This window comes from Ptiloglossa arizonensis, chromosome 9 (assembly GCF_051014685.1).
Source record: "Ptiloglossa arizonensis isolate GNS036 chromosome 9, iyPtiAriz1_principal, whole genome shotgun sequence".
In the NCBI taxonomy this organism is placed as follows: Eukaryota; Metazoa; Arthropoda; class Insecta; order Hymenoptera; family Colletidae; genus Ptiloglossa; species Ptiloglossa arizonensis.
This window is the reverse complement of record NC_135056.1, coordinates 2,903,869-2,911,665: the sequence shown is the minus strand read 5'-3', so window position 1 is coordinate 2,911,665 and position 7,797 is coordinate 2,903,869. Positions and strand designations below refer to the sequence as shown.

General features: G+C 27.2%; 1 protein-coding gene across 4 annotated transcripts in view; it reads left to right on the top strand.

The window, feature by feature from the left end:
- Nucleotides 1-572: 572 nt before the first annotated feature.
- Nucleotides 573-7,797, top strand: part of Wgn (Tumor necrosis factor receptor superfamily member wengen) — a 112,708-nt gene continuing 105,483 nt past the window's right edge. For all 4 annotated transcript variants that reach the window (XR_012993249.1, XR_012993250.1, XM_076320026.1 and 1 more), the window contains exon 1: nucleotides 573-850. The gene's annotated coding sequence lies outside the window, so the exon portion shown is untranslated. The remainder of the gene's footprint in view (nucleotides 851-7,797) is intronic.

The following is a 7,797-nucleotide window of genomic DNA, read 5'->3' as shown; positions in this document are numbered from 1 at the left end:
TTATTACCAATATAAGTGTTTGTACTGATACAATTTGAAAATTGTAAAATTTTATAGTTGCAAATATCAATAATGCTTAAGAATAATTGTATAATGTGCTTGATGAATTAATTCAAGTGTAATAAAATGAATTGACTTGTTAATATATAACGTGGTTGATTTTTGATTTTTACTTTTAAATACGCAAAACTTGTCCGAAAGTTAATAATGTTAATTATTCTCATATGTTACGTTTTGTGGTAATGTATCAAAAATTATTTCAAAATATGCACAGTTTATTGTAATAATAGAACTACATTAAAGAAGATTAAGCAGGGATATCATTTAATCAAGAATTATTAGTTTTTTATTAGAGTGTCTATTGTCCGCAATAGATAGTGATGTTTAAAGCCGTCACTACCTTTTTCTTATTCCACCGCGTGGCTCCCTCTGTCCTCTTTCATCTCTAAGTTTCTTTCCATATCTCTGTTTCTTCTATATTTCTTCCTTTCTCACAAACTTCTCTTTTTAAGAGAGGATCGTGGGCGGAAATTAGAATAACCAGTCTAGCCAGTCGTGTTGTGGTCGGCACACGGTATACGTCTGTTCTGTCTCTAGTGTAGATTTTTCGAAATATTGACCTTTTATTCTTTATATTAATTCGTTTGTTGTAAAAAAATTCTTTTGGTTCTGATTACAAGATCACGTAACCTGTGGAGTTTTGTTCGTTCAAATATTCAAGATTTCGTTTGAATGGGAAATTCCACAAATTTTGCAAGTTCCAGATATTTTTGGATTCTCTTCCCGTTAATCGATTTTGGATATATCGATAGGATTGCATCATGACAGTTCTGAATTTATCGAAGGCAGCGTACGTATAGTTATACATACATATATGTGTTTTTTATAAATGTACTGCCAGTGTTTTTTTTTCTAGACAGTTATTTAAATCGCCATTTGATGTTTAATTTCAAATGTTGTATTGTTTTAATGAAATTGTTGCTTTTTAAGCTACTGTTTTATTTGATATTTTACATTTTTTGTCGTACCACTTAATAATTAATTTCTGAAAGAGTTTTACCGATTAAAAGTAGTATTCTTAGTTGAATATGTATAATGAAAGTGTAAATTCACATTTACACTTTTGTGATCGTTGAATAATAAGAAATAACCGTAAAAAAATAGAGGAATATAAGTAAAACAATTTCATGACAAATAGTTTTACGGTCAAATCAGTGTATATGTATTCGGAATATTCATTTTCAAGAAAATTTTTATTTCTCTAATATTTAACATAAAGAAATAAAGAATATTGTTAGAAGAAAAAGAAACGGAAAATAGATGGTGCAAGTTAGTGTTACTGTTAGTATAATATCTAAAATATAATAAGACGGTTTTATTTGACTTTTAAATATTCGGTAACATAATAAGTGTATAGAATGCCAATGAAACTTACGAATGGGATATTTACGGTAAAATTAATAAATTTAATATTAGTGAAAGTATTGATAAAACAATTTTTGTTCCATTTCGGAAACGATAGAAAATTTATGTAGAAATTGTCGTTCTTTCTTAATATTTTCCATATAGGATTTTATAAAATTTCAGTTTAAAATGAAATAATGCTTGATTGTTTTTTGATGGCATTATTATAATTAATCATTAATAGTATTAAAAGTATTGTCGATGCCGGTATTTTGTAAAAATAGATTGTATTCAAGTAATTGGTAATTCGTAAATAAATGAGTAATTTAATGGTAGAAGTTTCCTTTGATCATAAGAATAGTAGCTTTTTATACATCGATTGTTAAGATTTGTAACATACAGTTATACTTGCATTTTGATAATTCGATACTAATAAAGACGTATGCCGTAAATCTAAATCAGTGTTAAATAAATCTGCAGCCCTAGAATGTCACGCTTTCTACTTGCACGACATAATTTCTGATTTCCAATCAGTTCTTCATTTATTTTTTTTAATTATCAAACAAAAATTGAATTATTTTTATACAAACAGTATCGTTCAATTTTTAGCGAACACTGTGTATTATTGTTTCTAATCCTTAAGAAAATGTTATAATTATAGATTTACATAACTTATAATATTAGATATCACTAATATTAAAACTGAGCCCGATTAATTAACTTCATTGAAACTTGTAAATTATTGATAAAACATGTTACTACTGAATGTTGTCTTTATTAATAATTACTTACAGTAAAAATTTCGTCAAAATCATGGTGAAATTACAACCGAATTGCGGCCAATTGGTACACATCAAAACTATTCTAATAGCGCATGCGTACGCACATTCATAAAGGTTTGCGCTTTAATCAACTACGGATGTAATTACATTACGAACAAGCCGGAAGTGGAAATGTTCTGCCCGGTTTTGTCGGTTAAATGGTTACTTTATATGCTCGATTATTTCAAAGAATTGACTGAATATTTGATACAAATAATTAATACGATTTAAAAGTGTTATGCTTCACCAATTCAATAATATGCATATACTGGTATGTGTATATTATTCATTCTACAGGGTGTCCTATTTAAGTAGACTCAACGAAGTATCTCGTAGGCAACTAATTAAAAAATAGGTGATACATATCTTTCATGATTTTCAGAGGCGATTCAAATTGAATTATTAGCTTTTTAATACGTGGACGTTTTCAAAGTTATTTCGATATTAATTTGTTTTTCTTTTTATTACCCACTTATATTTTTTATTTTTGAATCCTATTCTACGTAAAAATATATATAATTTTTGTTTGAAAGATTTTTTGGTAAAATCTATATTTTATAAGATATTTAAAGACCTATATTTTATAAGATAACGGGTGACCTCGACAGTCACGGAATTGAAAAAAAAAACTTAATGCTTTGTATTTGATCCTGGGCCCGTTCACAAATTGTCACTCGACTTTGTAAATCATGTCCGTGAAGTTCTTGATGTAAAGAGACTTTGTATAAATGGAGCTTATGACGCTTTAAATTTCGTTGAACACTCATTCGGGATATTTTAGAACTGCGAGAAATTGAACGTACACTCACACCTGAATTGTGAACAACTGCAGTTAGCACACAAATTTCATTATTTTTGCTTGTAGCTGTTTTCCATTTTTAAAACTATTTAACGATACGATAAAATGAAGAATACGATGGACATCTTCCAGAATACTGTAAAATATATAGTACGATCAGTGACAAGCTACCCGTAACTATGTTTACATGCAAGTGAATAGGCTTCCACCAAACCAAAATAAACTCGAAATACGAACATTAGATGGAAGGAAATATCAAAAGTTTTTGAACTCCAGTAGATAATCAATTTGTAGTTGTTTCTCTAAATATCTTAAAAAATAGAGATTCGTCAAAAAAAGGTTTCGGATAAAAGTTATACATATGTTTACGAAAAATAGAATTTTGAAATAAAAATATAGATTTCTAATAAGAAAATCAGGTTGATCTAAAAATGGCCTTGAAAATACCCGTCCATTAAAAAACTATTATGCCATTTGAATTTTTCTCGAAATCAAGAAAGACGTATATTAATCAGCTCGAAAAGTATGATTTTATTTTTATCCCTTTTATTTTTTACTAAATTTAGAGAGTAGCATTATTATTACATTCAGCTTACCAAAGTTGATTAATCTTATAAAACACATAAATACTTTGAAACGTAAATTCTTGAGAAAAACTATAGATTGCAGAATCATTCTTGTAAGACTCCTAAAAAATCGAATTTATTGACAAAAATTAAAGTTTTACGTAAGTTTTATGTAATCATCTCGAACACTGATATAGAATATAAATAATTATAATATCGATACGATACCATATATAAAAATAATATAAATATTACAGAGAATGTATGTGTATATGTGTACATACTGAGTTGTTACTTTTTTAAAACTTCATCTTATATTTTATCGAAATAGTTTAGGTAAGATCGTTTATACTTTTTCTAATGATTCGTTAGCTTCATTACTTTAATTCGGTAAAAATTAAGTATTTTGAAAGCTGGATACTTTTAGAACGCTCTCTTGTAGATTTTTTATTACATTATACTTGACGCATAAGATCTTGCGTTATCTTGAAATAAATTCGAATTTCATATATTCGAAAATTCTTTTTAAAATTTTCATAAGGTTACTGTCTAATGCGAATTTGAAATGAGAAATTCTCCTCTTTGAGAGGAGAAATCCTTCTTCACGAAATATTGTTTGACTATAACTGATTATGAATTGTCATACGTTTAATTCATGCTGATATACGACAGAATTTCATATCTACGTATCAAATGAATAGAAAAACACAATATCGAAAAATTTTTTGAACTAATGTATATATATTTTATTAATACTAATACGCTTTACAACATCTTTGTACAATATATTTTTTAGTATTGTCTATCTTTTAATATTTTTAATCGTTCAATAAATTTTTATAATATATGCGTTATATAACATGAAAGTTGTACGTTTTATTTTCCATTTTGTACGATTACTTTTGTTTGTGTCATTTTCTCAAAAATATCTTTCGTTTGTAATTAACATAACTAAATTGCAAAGCTGACGTTGAATATTTTATTGTATATCAGATACGTTGCATTAAATTAATTTACTTTTAGATTTACAATTCAGACTTGTAGGTTTCTTTTTGAACAGATCTTGCTTTAGAATATTTTTTACTCGTATTACATTTTCTTTATTTCAAACGCGTCAATATTATTCAATATACAGAATGTTAAATAGAATAGTTAAATAACATATAATATGTATCTACTAAACTAACAGCAACAGATGCTTAATTAGAATAGATAAAGAAACTAGTTTTCTCAAAATTAGAAGCCACTTTCGATTTTATAACACCATTGACTTGGTTATTTTTTTAATTGTAATAATACTACACAATAAATAAATGTAATTATCAGTTATATTTAACTAATATTACAATCAATAATTATTATCCATCATAATTTTATAATAATAAAAATAAATGTTAATTTATTGTTTTGGCAAGTAAAATGTGCCTGTTAAGTAATCTGTACAAAATCAAAAACTTTTGGAACAGTATGCAATTTTATAATACAAGGATGTAAAGCATATTATATTCCTTATACTTAAGGCAGACTTTTGTAAGCATATAATTTGTTTATACGCTGTATATCACAAAAACTGTCTAAGGCTACCTGGACTGAGTTTTGCTGAGCTGTTAGTTTTCGCTTTAATTTCGAGGGCGCATTCGTTTTTTTGGGTCATGCAAAAATGCATGACCCAATGCATTTTTATATAATACAAATATATAATGCAAAAATTAATATTTAAAAAGTTACAGACTGGAACGTTAGTCGTGTTTACACTTTCATTGTTCTATTATTGCATCCATCTTATTGATTAGAGATAAGTAAATAAAACTGATTTTAATTTATAAAATTATCTCTATAGCCCATCTCAAAATAATAAAAATGAAATACAACAAAATGGCGGTGTATAATATGACAAATATTAATTTTTCAAGACATTTTTTAACTTTAATCTATCATTGTAAAAATATTATGACAGATATGTTTATAATTTTTGTATGGGATATAAAGAGATGTTTATAGAACATGTATACAATATTTCAAGTCAATTAGTCGTGTACTTTTTCATATATCTCAGAGGCCATGTTGTAAGTCATAACTTCGAGAAAAACACGTTTAATGTATTTTATACAGTGTCTACAGTAATAATTATAATATTTTGTTACTTACATCTAATCAGCGATATTAGAATCATATAAGGGTCGCGTTGTGTTCTTAAAACTTTTGTTAAACAAATTTACAATCAATGAGATTCTATGCTATTTTACGATAACTTCTTTTCGTTCGTGTTTGGCATCAATTGATTCGCTCATAATCTTTATTATTTACGAGTATTGAAGTTGCTTGACCTATATTTGTTTTCCTAATTTTTAACATATTCAAAATCGGGCTAAGTTTTATAAGGAGTATTTTTATGAATTGAAACCATTATGAAGGGCGAGACAACGTTTGAAACACACAATGCGAGTTTCAGCATTCTGACACACTCTCGAAAATATTTTATAAGTTTATGGTATATTTTTCGAATTTCAATGACATTTTTTGTGTTCTGTAATCTGTTACTACAGACATAGCGTAGAATGATACGATTTTGATGATCCACACGTTCTAGGGGAAATTATTTACATAGAGACTGACGAAGTTAACAGAAAATAGAGAAGAAGTATGTGAATATTAAAATGGATTTAATTACTTCGGTTACCGTTTCAGCCTACATTGGAGGCAAGGACGGTGGATTAGAATATTTTCAATACATCGACTAGGCTACTTTCAGCCTCGGTGTGGAATATATTTCCGTTTCTTCCGCTTTTAGACAGATAAGGGGAGAATTAAGTAACAGGAGGCGGCAATTTCAATAAAGTTGGTGTGCAATGATAAGTCCATACTTACGAAACCAGTCGATACAACAATAGCAAAATATGTTTACAAATATGGAATAAAAATTTAAGAAATTTGAGTTGGTCGTTATATAATAAGACCGTGAAAAATTCAGTTTCTTCGTAGTAAAATAAAAATAAAAATTATGCAAATACACAAATTTAAAAAATAAGTTCCAAATATAAGACCTACTCTGTTTGTTCCTGAAACTTATTTTTTTGTATTTTTTATACGTTAAGTATATAAAATCTATTTCTTGGGCATATTAAACTTATAATTAATATTGGGCATATAATTCATTACTTATCATAGGACGGAGTTTAAGAGTTTTTTTTAGAGATAGCAAAATGTTTTATCGTTGTTTTATAACCCATGTGTTATTTTACTGGTTTAACGGCCAATGTCATGTGATCCTTGTTCCATGGTTTCTGGTTTTTAGTAGAATCCATCTAAAACAAAATTGGGTAGCTACTATGAGATTGATCTCACACTAAGAACTTTCAAGGGTTCCATATTCGGAAACAATAATCTGTTGACTATTAAGTAGCTTCAAGCTTTATTTTTTGTTATTTAATGATATATTACTAGCAAATATAAAACTCCATTGAATGCACTATACAACAGTATTGATGAAAATGATTGTACTCTTACCACATTGAAGGTATTTGTAATTCAATAAAAATAAAACTTTTTTGATTTATAATTTAATCGTTTGAGAAAACTTTTTTGTAACGTATTTTACAAATATGCTTGACTATGATGCTGAATTGGTTTGAATACCAACAGGTAAATAAAATAAAGAAATACGCAATTGGATATGAAATAAAGACACATTTGTAATAGAGATAAGCTGGGGTCTCATATTAGGAAAGGTTCTCATAATAGGTGACTTTACCCTAAGTAATATGGTTCTATCCTATACTGTTGCATATAATTGGAAAATTTGTCGTACATACAGTGGAAACATAATATTAATTGAATTTATTTTTTAATCGATTCAGCAATACAAACTATAAAATTGTATAATTAATTGAAATACAAAGTAATTATTTATGGTTTGTCCTTGAAAAGGTGCAATATTTAACGAAACTATTATAAGATAGTGGTAAAATCTGGGAAAGTAACGAAATAAATTTATGAACGATTTTTAAAACGTACAAAGAAACTATTTGTTGAAAATCGGTTATTTTTATCGATTTTTAATTTTTGACTATGAAATTTTTATCGACAAAAATAATATATCTACAAGCAGTTTGTTTCAACTGTGAGAAATTTTATTTTTATCAACAAATTACAGAATTCATTTGACAATTACAAAACTATTAAATTTGTCAAACATTGGAACGTCACG